The sequence below is a fragment of the Thamnophis sirtalis genome, unplaced genomic scaffold, assembly GCF_051295495.1.
Source record: "Thamnophis sirtalis isolate CommonGarterSnake01/CBP01778 unplaced genomic scaffold, rThaSir2_p1.2 scaffold_5, whole genome shotgun sequence".
Taxonomy (NCBI): domain Eukaryota; kingdom Metazoa; phylum Chordata; class Lepidosauria; order Squamata; family Natricidae; genus Thamnophis; species Thamnophis sirtalis.
The window spans coordinates 107,425,787-107,437,811 of NW_028261385.1; the positions used below are offsets into that span (position 1 = coordinate 107,425,787).

General features: G+C 45.9%; 1 protein-coding gene across 1 annotated transcript in view; it reads right to left on the reverse strand.

Annotated features, from left to right (window-relative positions):
• The window catches only part of HAO2 (hydroxyacid oxidase 2), a 113,921-nt gene extending 101,911 nt beyond the window's left edge, over nucleotides 1–12,010 (reverse strand). Inside the window, exon 1 of the mRNA XM_014058510.2 lies at nucleotides 11,950–12,010. The gene's annotated coding sequence lies outside the window, so the exon portion shown is untranslated. The remainder of the gene's footprint in view (nucleotides 1–11,949) is intronic.
• Nucleotides 12,011–12,025: the final 15 nt, after the last annotated feature.

Consider the following 12,025-nt stretch of genomic DNA (forward strand, 5'->3'; position numbering starts at 1 on the left):
CAATATTACATCACATCTATAATTGTATTATATAGCTATATTAATGTCCTATTGTTATAAAATTTTATTTTATCAATTAGAAGGAATTCAACACTGAATTTTTGTGAGTTTTTGCATCTAAAAATATCAAGAACAGAAGTAGTAAGGGGATTTTTCAAGATTCAAGAATTAACTGAAATCAGAAATTCGTTTCCATAGCAGCAAATACATTAAGAATGGGCTAAAAGCAATACTTCCAATGTCATTTTAAAGACAAAATTCTCAGTAACATTTACTGAGCATTCTGTAGATCACTTATTAATTTGTTTTAATTCTGTATATTTTAATATTACTTGTTGCAACCACATTTTAAAGCATCACAATATAACTGAAAATGAAATTAATATCAATACATCAAACAGCCACATTCTTCTATGTCAGTGGAGACAGCAGCCAGACTGGGCTGCTCTGTCCAGTAACCAATTGGACTGAGTCTACAATCTGTGATGTCATCGTGCACTGGTGACTCCTCCCAGTTTAGACTCAGTCCAACCTGGACTAGCTATGAGAATTGTTCTCTCCTCCTAAATTCTAGTTAAATTGTTCAATTTGAGATAATTGGCATTTTTCAAAATTATTTTTTTCATTTGAAATTTTTTTTCTCATGCTCTCCTTATAAAGGCTTGAGCGACAGATTCAAGTTATCCTTTTGAGCTGCCTGCCTGGCTGCTTGACTCAGGCCTGTGCACACAAGTACACTCTGGAGCACAAGAGATATTTGTCAGCAAGGAGCTGAATACCAGGCTCACGAGCTGTGGCTCTATAGCCACCTGAAGAAGCACTTCTGTTGTTGGGTTTGTTTTCTGCAAGCCAGTGCCCCAAAAGCCCCCGAATACGCGTGAATGCCGCTGACGCCATTTTCTGCAACGGCTGGCCTCAGAAAGAGCGTGAAGAGTGGTGGCCGCCATTTTGCAGCTTTAACAGCCCCCAAAAGGGTACAAAGAGCAGCAGTCACCATTTTGAGAACCCAGCGACTGAGGAGTGATCGCAGAGCCGAGGAGTGCTTCTTTCTGCAGTGGATCTCTTCTCTCCGAGTGTAGGGAGATCGTTCCCAATTCTTTGCAGCATTTGGGTATTGCGTGGTGGAGGCAATGGCTGGGAATTCTGTTATGGGACCTATTCCCAAGAAGGATTTGGAGGAAATATCTTGATTTAGGCCCAGTCGCAAGACAGCTGCTAAGGAAGCTTCTGACAAAAACAAAGCTTCCAAGGTTTCCAAAACCACCCTCAGGGCGGAGGAAAGAAGGCAGAGGGCCCTGGAAAAAGAATTTCAGAGGGCCCAGAAGCAGGCAGGCCAGGGCTCCAGGACCTCCCCACCTTCTGATCAAGCCACCTATCCTGCCCCTCCAGAATTGCCTCCTATAGAGTCTGGTTCTTCATTAGCTGACACATGTCTTCTGATTCAGAGAGGGAATTGTCCTCCTCCTCATCTTCTAGACAACCTGCCACAGGGGGTAAATTTTTTGATGTCCCTCTCAACAGGGACCGTGCATTTGAACAGGCCAACTGTTCCAACTGGCCCCTGGTCCTGGGCCACCCAGCTGTGCGAGGAAGGCGGCGACGGCGGCGCGCGGTGGTGAGAGCGGCGCGCGGGCGTCCGGAGCCCCCACCACCACTTTACCATCTCTTGGAAGCCCCTGGTGCTGCTGGTGAGCCCCTTGGCCAATTACCTACTGGCCCCTGGTCCTATTAGCCATCCCAGAGCAGCGGAATAGCAGCTGCTGAAGCTGAAAAGAAAAACATTGTGGAGGAAAGCATGGAGGAAATGGCGGCCCCAAACAGCTGACTCACAGTATTACATTTCTACATCTTCTTTTTTAGCCAGCCTACTGACTTCATTGGAGCTGAATGGTTGTGACTGTGACTGTACATCTGTGAGTCTTGGTGACTTGTGAGCTGAGAGGGACTAAATTTTTGATTTAGCTTATTTTAAAGAAGGAGGCTGTCGGAAGCCGTTGGAGGCTGCATTGAATTCACAGATCGAAGGGCTGTGCTTGCTACTGCCCCAGACGCCCCCCCCCCTCGGATCTATCTCTGCTCACTTTACTATTGGTTACCTATTTTATTATTTGTCATCTGCTGCTTTACCATTTACCATCGTTGTAGCCCCCTCCGGACCTTGCTCCCTGCTCACTTAACCACTAGGAGGAGTAGGATTGTGGCCAACTGGCAGGGAGGGATAGAGGATGGCGGCTACAGGGGCAAGGATTGAGCCCCGAAAATACCAACAATTTTCTTTCCATCTGCAAGAGCGGTGCAAGTCAGTCTCGAACTCTGGTCCCCTACATTGGGGGCCTTATATATCCTTGGGAAAGAGACCTTCGAATATACAGCCCGCTAACCTCCACCAGTGGGACAAGACTATATGGGAGCCATTTACGAACTCTGGAGCTTTATACTCAATTCTGTTTGTCTACAGCCACCTTACATACTACGTACTTTTGACGTGGTGGCTAAGGACATCTCCCCAGGACATAAGAAGGGAGAGGAGCAGACCATCGCTTCCTCCACTGTTTCCATATTATTATATATTATAATTGCGCAATTTTAAATAGAATGTTGAGTGTATGGGAGTTGTTTGGAATTGAATGAATGGCCCACTTTTAGTAATTGTTACCTTTGTATTTTATATGTTTTAAATTTTTACGTGGGATTTGTTAGAGTGGATAAATGAGAATGTTTGACTCGGAGGACCTGCTGGGGAAGGCGGGAGGAACCGGGGTGGTTGGGGGGACCATGGACATGGGAGTGGGCCGGAGCATAGCGGTCGTGACAGGGAGAGGCAGATACGGCGGGGACCTTAGGGCTGGCCATTACCGGGGAAGGAGGGTTCGCTACATTACAGAGATCCCTCCTTCCGGCCCTAGGAGTCCCACTCCAAGACCAGATGGCGCGAGTAGTCAGGACCCTGGGCTCAGGCTGTTGTCGCTAAATGCCAGGTCTGTTGTTCACAAAGCTCCCCTCGTCCGGGACTTAATTGTTGACGAGAGGGCAGACCTGGCATGTATTACTGAAACCTGGCTGGGCACAGAAGGAGGAGTCCCCCTCGTAGAGATGTGCCCAGAGGGATTTCAGGTGCTTCATCAGCCGAGAGCCCAGGGAAGGGGTGGCGGTGTGGCTATTGTAATCCGGGAGTCTCTGTTACCTCGTAGGGTCCCTGCTCCGGAGCTTGTCGGGTGTGAGTCTCTGCTGATAAAGTTGGACCTCAAGGGTCAAGTGGGTTTGCTGCTAACGTACCTGCCTCCCAACTGCGTTGCAGCATCCCTCCCCTCGCTCCTCGAGTCAGTAGCCGAGCTGGCAGTTGAGTTCCCCAGGCTTATTGTTCTGGGGGATTTCAACTTGCCATCGCTCGGTGAACGCTCTGATGGGGCGCAGGAGTTCATGGCTTCCATGACAGCCATGGGCTTGACCCAGGTAATTCGGGGCCCAACCCATGCAGCGGGTCACATGCTCGACCTCGTATTCCTCTCGGAGCAGTGGATGTGTGATCTTGGTCTGAAGGGTAATGAGATCATACCCCTGTCGTGGTCAGACCATTGCCTACTGAGGCTTGACTTCCGGAGGCCAAACCCCCACCGTAGGGAGGAGGAACCGACCAGGTGGTTCCGCCCCAGGCGACTTATGGACCCTCAGAGGTTCCAGACGGAGCTTGGGGTTATTCCTGATACCCTCGCCCACAGTTCGGCGGAGACTCTGGCTGCCGCCTGGTACTCGGCGGCGTCGGAGTCTCTCGACCGGATTGCGCCACTACGGCCCCTCCGGGTCAGTGGATCCCGGAGAGTTCCCTGGTTCACCGAGGAACTCCGGGAGAAGAAACGCCGGAGGAGATGCCTAGAGCACCAGTGGAGGTCCGATAAGTCCGAGGTAAACCGAGCACTCTTAACCACCTGCACCAAGGACTATGTTCGAGCATTAAGAACGGCAAAAAGATCATATATTTCTTCCTTGGTTGCGTCCGCCGAGTCACGCCCAGCCGCCCTGTTCAGGATAACCCGCTCCCTCCTTAATAGGAGGGATGCGGGAGACCCCTTGCAGGGTAGGGCTGAGGATTATGCTCAATTCTTGGCGAACAAAGTAGCTCGGTTTCGATCGGACTTGGACTCCACCGCAGTAGATCCAGCGGAGACACAGGAGGATCATCTGCCACATCAACTCTGGGTTGAGTTCCAGGAAGTTGCCTCTGGGGATGTGGACAGGGCCATCCGAGCTGTAAGTGCCTCCACTTGTATTCTGGACCCGTGTCCCTCCTGGCTGGTGGCTAACAGCAGGGAGGTGACACATGGCTGGATCCAGGCGGTTGTCACCGCCTCTCTTCGGGAGGGGCACTTCCCCGCCGTACTCAAAACGGCGGTGGTGAGACCCCTCCTAAAGAAACCATCGTTAGATCCAGCCATCTTAAACAACTTTCGTCCTGTCTCCAACCTTCCCTTTATCGGGAAGGTTGTTGAGAAGGTGGTGGCCTTTCAGCTTCGACGGGCCTTGGAGGAAGCTAGCTATCTTGACCCCTTCCAGTCCGGCTTCAGACCTGGTTACAGCACAGAAACCGCTTTGGTCGCATTGACCGATGATCTCTGGAGGGCCAGAGATGGAGGCTATGCGTCCATCCTGGTTCTCCTTGACCTCTCAGCGGCTTTCGATACCATCGACCATGGTATCCTTCTGCGACGACTGCGGGAGGTGGGAGTGGGAGGCACTGTTCTGCGGTGGTTCTCCTCCTACCTCTCGGACAGGTCGCAGTCGGTGTTAGTCGGGGGGCAGAGATCGTCCCTGAGGCCCCTAACATGTGGGGTACCCCAGGGTTCGGTCTTATCCCCCCTACTATTTAACATATACATGAAACCGCTGGGCGAGATCATTCGGAGGCACGGGATAAAATACCATCAATATGCGGACGATACGCAATTGTATCTGTCCGCCCCGTGCCAACTCAATGAAGCGGTGGACGTGATGAACCAGGGTCTGGAGGCCGTTAAGAACTGGATGAGTGCTAACAAACTGGTGCTCAACCCGGATAAAACCGAGTGGCTGTTGTGTTTCCCCCCCAATAATTTGGCTAATACACCAACGCTTAGGCTGGGGGGTCAAATTTTATACCCCTCAGATAGGGTCCGCAACTTAGGAGTCCTCCTGGATCCACAGCTGACTTTTGACCACCAGCTGTCAGCTGTGACCAGGGGGGCATTTGCCCAGGTTCGCCTGGTCCGCCAGTTGCGGCCCTACCTAGATCGGGGGGCCCTCACAACAGTCACTCGAGCCCTTGTGATCTCCAGACTGGAATACTGCAATGGGCTCTACATGGGGTTGCCCCTGAAGTGCATCCGGCGACTACAGCTAGTCCAGAATGCGGCCGCGCGAGTGATAGTGGGCGCACCTCGGTTCGCCCACGTTACACCTGTCCTCCGCGAGCTGCACTGGCTACCTGTTGGTCTCCGGGTGCGCTTCAGGATACTAATGACCACCTTTAAAGCACTCCATGGTAGTGGATCTGGGTACTTGAGAGACCGCCTTCTGCCGATTACCTCCCTAAATCGACCAATTAGATCGCACAGACTAGGCCTCCTCCGAATTCCATCAGCCAGTCAATGCCGACTGGCGACCACACGGAGGAGAGCCTTCTCTGCTGCTGCCCCGGCCCTATGGAACGAGCTCCCCATGGAGATCCGCACCCTCACCACGATCCAGACCTTCCGCGCAGCCCTCAAGATCTGGCTCTCCCAGCAGGCCTGGGAATAGGTTTCCAATCACCCGCCCGAGTGTTTGATTGCTGAATGAAAGTTGTGTTTTATTATTTTTCTTTTGTTCACCAATTGTTTTGTTTTGACCTTGCACCTCCCCTCCCCTGTGGTTGTAAGCCGCCCTGAGTCCCCTCAGGGAAAAGGGCGGCATATAAATCCCAATAAACCTCAAACCTCAAACCTCAAACCAACTGGTGCCTCAATTCCAGCCCAACACACCAGTTTGCCTCAGGCCACAGTCTCAGCTCCCACCGACATGGCAGCCATAATTTTGGAAGCAATAAAACAAGGCGTTGCAACCTTCAGCAGCGACCACCTTCCAGGTCCTCTAGCAGGCGCAGATATAGATCGTCCAAGGGCTCCCGTCAGCCACCTCCTTCAAAATACCCTCAGAGACTTAGACTTATCGGACGATGAGGGTGTCACTTCAGAGTCCCAGATTTTGCTGGAGTGTTTAAACCAGACCACTTTAAGTCACTTCTGTTTAAAGCAAAAAAAGCTGCTAACCTGACTTCTTCCCCTCAGCCTCAAGCTGTTGACACAACCTCGACCGAGCATCCTAGCACTTTGTTCTCCAAACCAACAGTGGAGAAGGAGGTCATCTCATCTCCAAGTCTCTTCATGAACATGGTCCAATGACAGTGGGACTCTCCAGGAGCGGGTTCTCTGCCCACCAACTTGGACAAGCGTCTTTACAACGTCGCTCACAAGTTCCTGGCTGCACCAGTCGCAGACTTGTCTTCACCTACAGTTGTCACAATTGTGATAGTCTGGATTTGTTTTCTCATTTTGTCTCTCATAGTTGAGGTCTACCTATGATGTCAATTACAGGCCTCGCTCATCTTTTTAAGTAGGAGAACTTGCACAATTGGTGGCTGACTAAATACTTTTTTGCCCCAATGTACTAGTTGCTTTTTCATTGGAGACCTATAGAGGTTTTTGGGTTCATTCACGAGTCATTGTGCCAAAGTAACAGCAATACAGAGAACTGAGCATGGCTTTGAAGATGCTGTGAATCACTAGTGAAGAAATGACCTCTGTAAAACTCAAGAGTCTTATTCATTTACAATAAAACGTATTCATTATGCTGAATCAGTGAGTTGGCTCCAAACTGTCAAGAAACTGAAAACGTTAATTCTCTTGTTCTCCTTGATCAGCCATTTCATGATGAATTTCATATTGTCCTGTTGATGAACTGGTGATTCTGACTCTATTAAAAACATATTCTTGGTAAAGGAATACCCAGCATATGTACATGTTATATTAAGATTTTATTATATAATTATATTGCTTGGGGGGGAGGTTGTACACAGCAATAGCAATAGCAATAGCAGTAGACTTATATACCGCTTCATAGGGCTTTCAGCCCTCTCTAAGAGGTTTACAGAGAGTCAGCATATTGCCCCCAACAATCCGGGTCCTCATTTTACCCACCTCGGAAAGATGGAAGGCTGAGTCAACCCTGAGCCGGTGAGATTTGAAACGCTGAACTGCTGATCTAGCAGTAGCCTGCAGTGCTGCATTTAACCACTGCGCCACCTCGGCTCTGACAGAGTCCTCTTTCATTTGGGACGTTTACAACAGTGATAGGTTTCAATTTATTTTACTTCCAGTTCACTCACGCACATGCAACACTTCTATGCATCTGGGCAGGTGGGTAGAGCCTCCCGCCCCTACCGGTTCGCCCGATCCAGGGAGAATTGGCAGAAACCCACCTCTGGTTTACAAATATTGAAAATCAATCAATCAAAATTCCAGATCCAATGCAAATATTTTGTGTGTGTCCAAATGGCAACTCCCCATTTCCAATTCATGTGTATCTCAAGCAACTATAAATGTTGTCTTATCATTGGAATTTTTGATATGTCTTTAATCTTTGCAACCTCCATCTCAGAATGGCTGATTTGGGTACAGAAAGATGTACAGTAGTAATTGTGAGGAAGATTTGAGTGTCTTGGTGGACCACAGAGAAAGCATGATCCTGCAATTTTCTGCAACTGCCAAAAGGGTCAGAACTGTTTTGGGCTGCATCACTAGAGGTGTAATATCAGGATCACAGGAAGTGATAGTGCCATTCTATATGGCACTGAAATATTGTGCTTGCTGATCAGAAAAGTCAGCAGTCTGGCAGTTCGAATCCCTAGTATAGGTCTCTTACATGAGCAGGGGGTTGGACTAGATGACCTCCAACTCCCTTCCAACTCTGTTACTGTGAGTGCTAAAGACCTATGAAGAAGAGGGGATTCCTTCCCACCTTACAATTCTGGGAATCTGCAAATGGGTAAATATGCTTATCTATATATATCAGGGCTGGAAATAGTGAATTGGGAGAAAGTCATCATGCAACTGTTCTAATACTGTTAAGTTGGCACATATGTGAGAGAACTCTCTGATAAAATGCACCTCTCCAAGGATAAGGAATCAATGGGGCTAGGCAGTGCCAATGAGTAGGTGATGATTTCTACTATATAGAGTACTGACCTATATATGACACATTGAGTTTTTTCAGCAGCCAACACTGCTGAACTACCATATAATAGTATCTCAGAGACTAGAATAGCATTTGGTTTAAATACTGTAGTTGAATGTTTTCAGACTAAACTCTCCTCTAGAACTACTTCTTTTTTATGCTGTCCAAATGATAAACCAGGAGCATTTTTATTGGCATGGAGATATATGTACTAGTATTGTGCATCAAGTGCTTGGCTTCCCATTGTTTTCAACATAATGTGGACTTTAATTCCGCAGAAAATTTAAACTTTCAGTTTCACAGAGGGCAGTAGTAAAATAAAATGATAATGATAATGACTGAGAGCGAACTGGCACCAACCATTACATAGTTTGAAAGGTAACAAAATCTCTGCCACTTGTGAAGCAGTGCTTGTTAAATACCTTAGAAAAAAAGACAGCACCTTGAACAACCACCAAGATTATGCTCTCTGTTGTCTTCTGACCAACATGGCTATTTATTTGTGGGATGCTGGCTGGTTGTTCCCTCTTAGGATGCACCCATCAGGAGGCAGTTAAAGGGAAGGGGACTTCTCCAGAGGCTACAGCTGGGAGATTTTTTTATTATTATATTTATATGCTACCTATCTCCCTATCAAGCAACTCTGAAATGCTGCCCCAGTTCTCTAGATTGCCAAATACAGCCTACAAGGTTGCCACCTGCACACACTGCTTGAACCCCAAGCATTTTCAAGTGTTCCATGCCAAAGGAGACAAGCCCTTGTTACAAGATTAGTCAGAATCCTTATATATTGACCGTCTATTATGCCCGGCTAGTCTATTATGCCCTTTTGGCTCAATGGCTCATAAAATAATGTTATTGATTAGGAAAAAAAGAAAATAATTAGTAGATTTAACAGCATTCCTCAAAGATCAAGGTGTCTTGTCACATTTGATATAATTAGTTTAAATGCTACTTTATACCTAGCCATTTCTAAAGCAATCCTCATCTTCAACATGTGTTTCCAGTAGATGAAATCCCTTTCACAGTACTGATGTCCATACAATTTACGGTGGATTGCAGTGTATGAAACCATGCTATAATATATTTGCTATTTTGTAAAAATCTAACATTGTTATCTTCATGGGAATTTAAAATATAGAGAACTTAAATGCTTAAATATTACAGAATGTAATTTCTTTAGTTAGTCTATATATGTCTACTAAAACATTCCTAGACAATCTTCAGGAAGTGTTTCCTGTTTTGGAAATGGCAACGTAAGGCATAAACTCACTGAAAAATAATATGAATATTAGAAAGAATCTGTATGATGTTGATACACATCCACTATTGCCACTAAGAAAAAAGTTTTCCAGGTTTTCAATTTAAATCTGGTGAGAACAATGAAAAAAACAACAGCAAAAAGATGTACATCATGGCCTTGCTTATTTCACTCCCCTTTCAGCTCTTAAAAACCATTATCTATCTCCAACCTTTGTAGTACGCAGCTAAGATAAAGAATATACAAGGAAAAATTAAGGAAAAAAAGGTAAATAGTAGTAAAGGAAGGGAAGAGCAGATTTGGAAAGGCTGGATGTACTGTAAGGAGATGGTTAACATTTGGCCATCTTTTGTCTCACGCTGCTTGAATTTCAGGCACTAAGTTTGGAGTGTAAACATCTGTTGAGCACAAGGCATATGTTGGCCAGATTGTGCTGTTTTAGGCTCAGATAGAAATTATAAAAAATCACGAAGTGTCTGACACCAAGGTATATAAAGGAGGGACTGATCAGAGGAGGCATGAGGCAGAGAAAAACACAGACAATAACTGTACAATAAAATTTTGACAGGATTTCCTTGATGAATTCTGTATCTTACAATCATGGTCAAAAACAGTCCATACACACCCCCAATCTCTTTCCAGCAGCCAAGCAGAATTGTGAATTGTTCTAATCTTTCATGTTCTGTATTATAGCCAGCAGTTCTGGAGCCAGGGCCCACAGGGAGAGCTGTATTCAGTTATATAGGAGACAGGGTCACAGCCCTGCAAGAATCGTTTCTGACATTAGGGGAACAATAAATTATTATCTTTTATGATGAGCAGCCATGTTTATAACATATTGTCCAAGTTTTCCAAATATATGGAACTCTTCTTGAGGTTGGATAGATAACACAAAACAAGTTTTTGATTAAACAAATAGCAATCTGATTTGCAATTTATTTCAGTCTTATAGTGAATGTTTCAAGAGTGGGGGGAAAGACAAATCTAATAATCGCCAAAAGTCTTTGATTGAGTCAGTCTTTCCCAACTTAGCAATCTTTAGATTTTGGGCAACATAATCTACAATTCTACTCAGCAAGTCCAAAGGCCATACTGGAGATAGTACAGCTGCCTTAAGATACATGTGGAGCAAAAAGGCTTTGGTTGTTCTAGTGCCTAAAGTCATTGCATTTAACACCAAGTAGTGGAAAAATGAGAGACAACTGAAGAAGATATTTAAAACCAGAGACTGATAAAACCCCACTTTTTAAAGGCAAAGCTTTCTTTAAAAGAAAAGCTTATACTATATTATGCGAATAGCCAATGAAGAGGAAAACAGGATTTTTGTAGAATGGAATTTCGTGTCCTAAGAATGGTCACAGAGAAGTTTACCTGTCCCACTGTGAACCATTTCTGTTATCTCATCATTCTTGTTTAATCTTTTCATTCTTGTATGAAGAATATATTATTTCAAATACACTGCATTAGTCCAGATGTGATGTAACTCTGGTGTGCATCACTGTTGTTTAATCTATCTACCTTCTCCAAGGAATTGTTGTAACTAGAACATCAATCTCAGATGATCTAAGCCTCTAAGGCAGGGATCTCCAACCTTGGCCATTGGAAGACTTGTGGACTTCAATTCCCAGTTGAAGTCCACAAGTCTTCCAATGGCCAAGGTTGGAGAGCCCTGCTCTAAGGCATTCCTACTCAGAGTTAAGATCTGGATATCCAGGCTTGAAGTCTGCTCTAAAGATATCATAAAAATATAGATATTTTCAAGGGGAGCCTTTCTCAGGATTCCACCACAAACAATTCAATAGTATTTAGCTTTTGCAGTATCTATACGCTAGTCTAGCATAGTTTTTCAGTCTGAGGGCCACATAGCATGGATGTGAGCTGAATCAAAGAAGGTAAACCCATGCTAGTTTGCCAATGCAACAGTACTACAAAACCCATATTTCAAATATTACAAAGTCCATCCTACACGACCCTCGTATCTCGGAACTTTAAGGTACGAGGACTTTGTCTCCCACAATTCTCCAGCCAGCATGGTTGGCAGGGGATTCTGGTGGTTGAAGTCCACACATCTTAAAACAGCTGAGGTCGAGAAGCACTCTTCTAGCTAGCAAGCTCGATTCTCTTCATGTTTATTAATCACAAGCCGAAGAGAGATGTCACTCTCTTCTTTTAACTTCAGTATTTTCAGAAGTTAAAAACAAAATGCTTTAAGAAAAGGTGGGGGGAGTAAAGGTCAAGGTTGAGACGGGGAAAGGACGGCCGTGAGAACCAGGGGACGAAGACTCCAATGCGGGGAGGAGGCGGCAGAGGGAAAGGGAGAACGCGCAAGGATGGCTTTAAATGGAAACAAAAGTTTTCGGAAAATTCTGCTGCGGGTCGAATTTGTTATTATGATCCATTAGGTGTTGCATATTAGACCCTTTCAGGACTGTCTAAGAACTTACAGAACTCCGCGCCAGAGGCAGAAACGCGCTCGGGAAGTCGGGGCAGAGCGAAGAGGGCGTTGACCATAGCGCATGC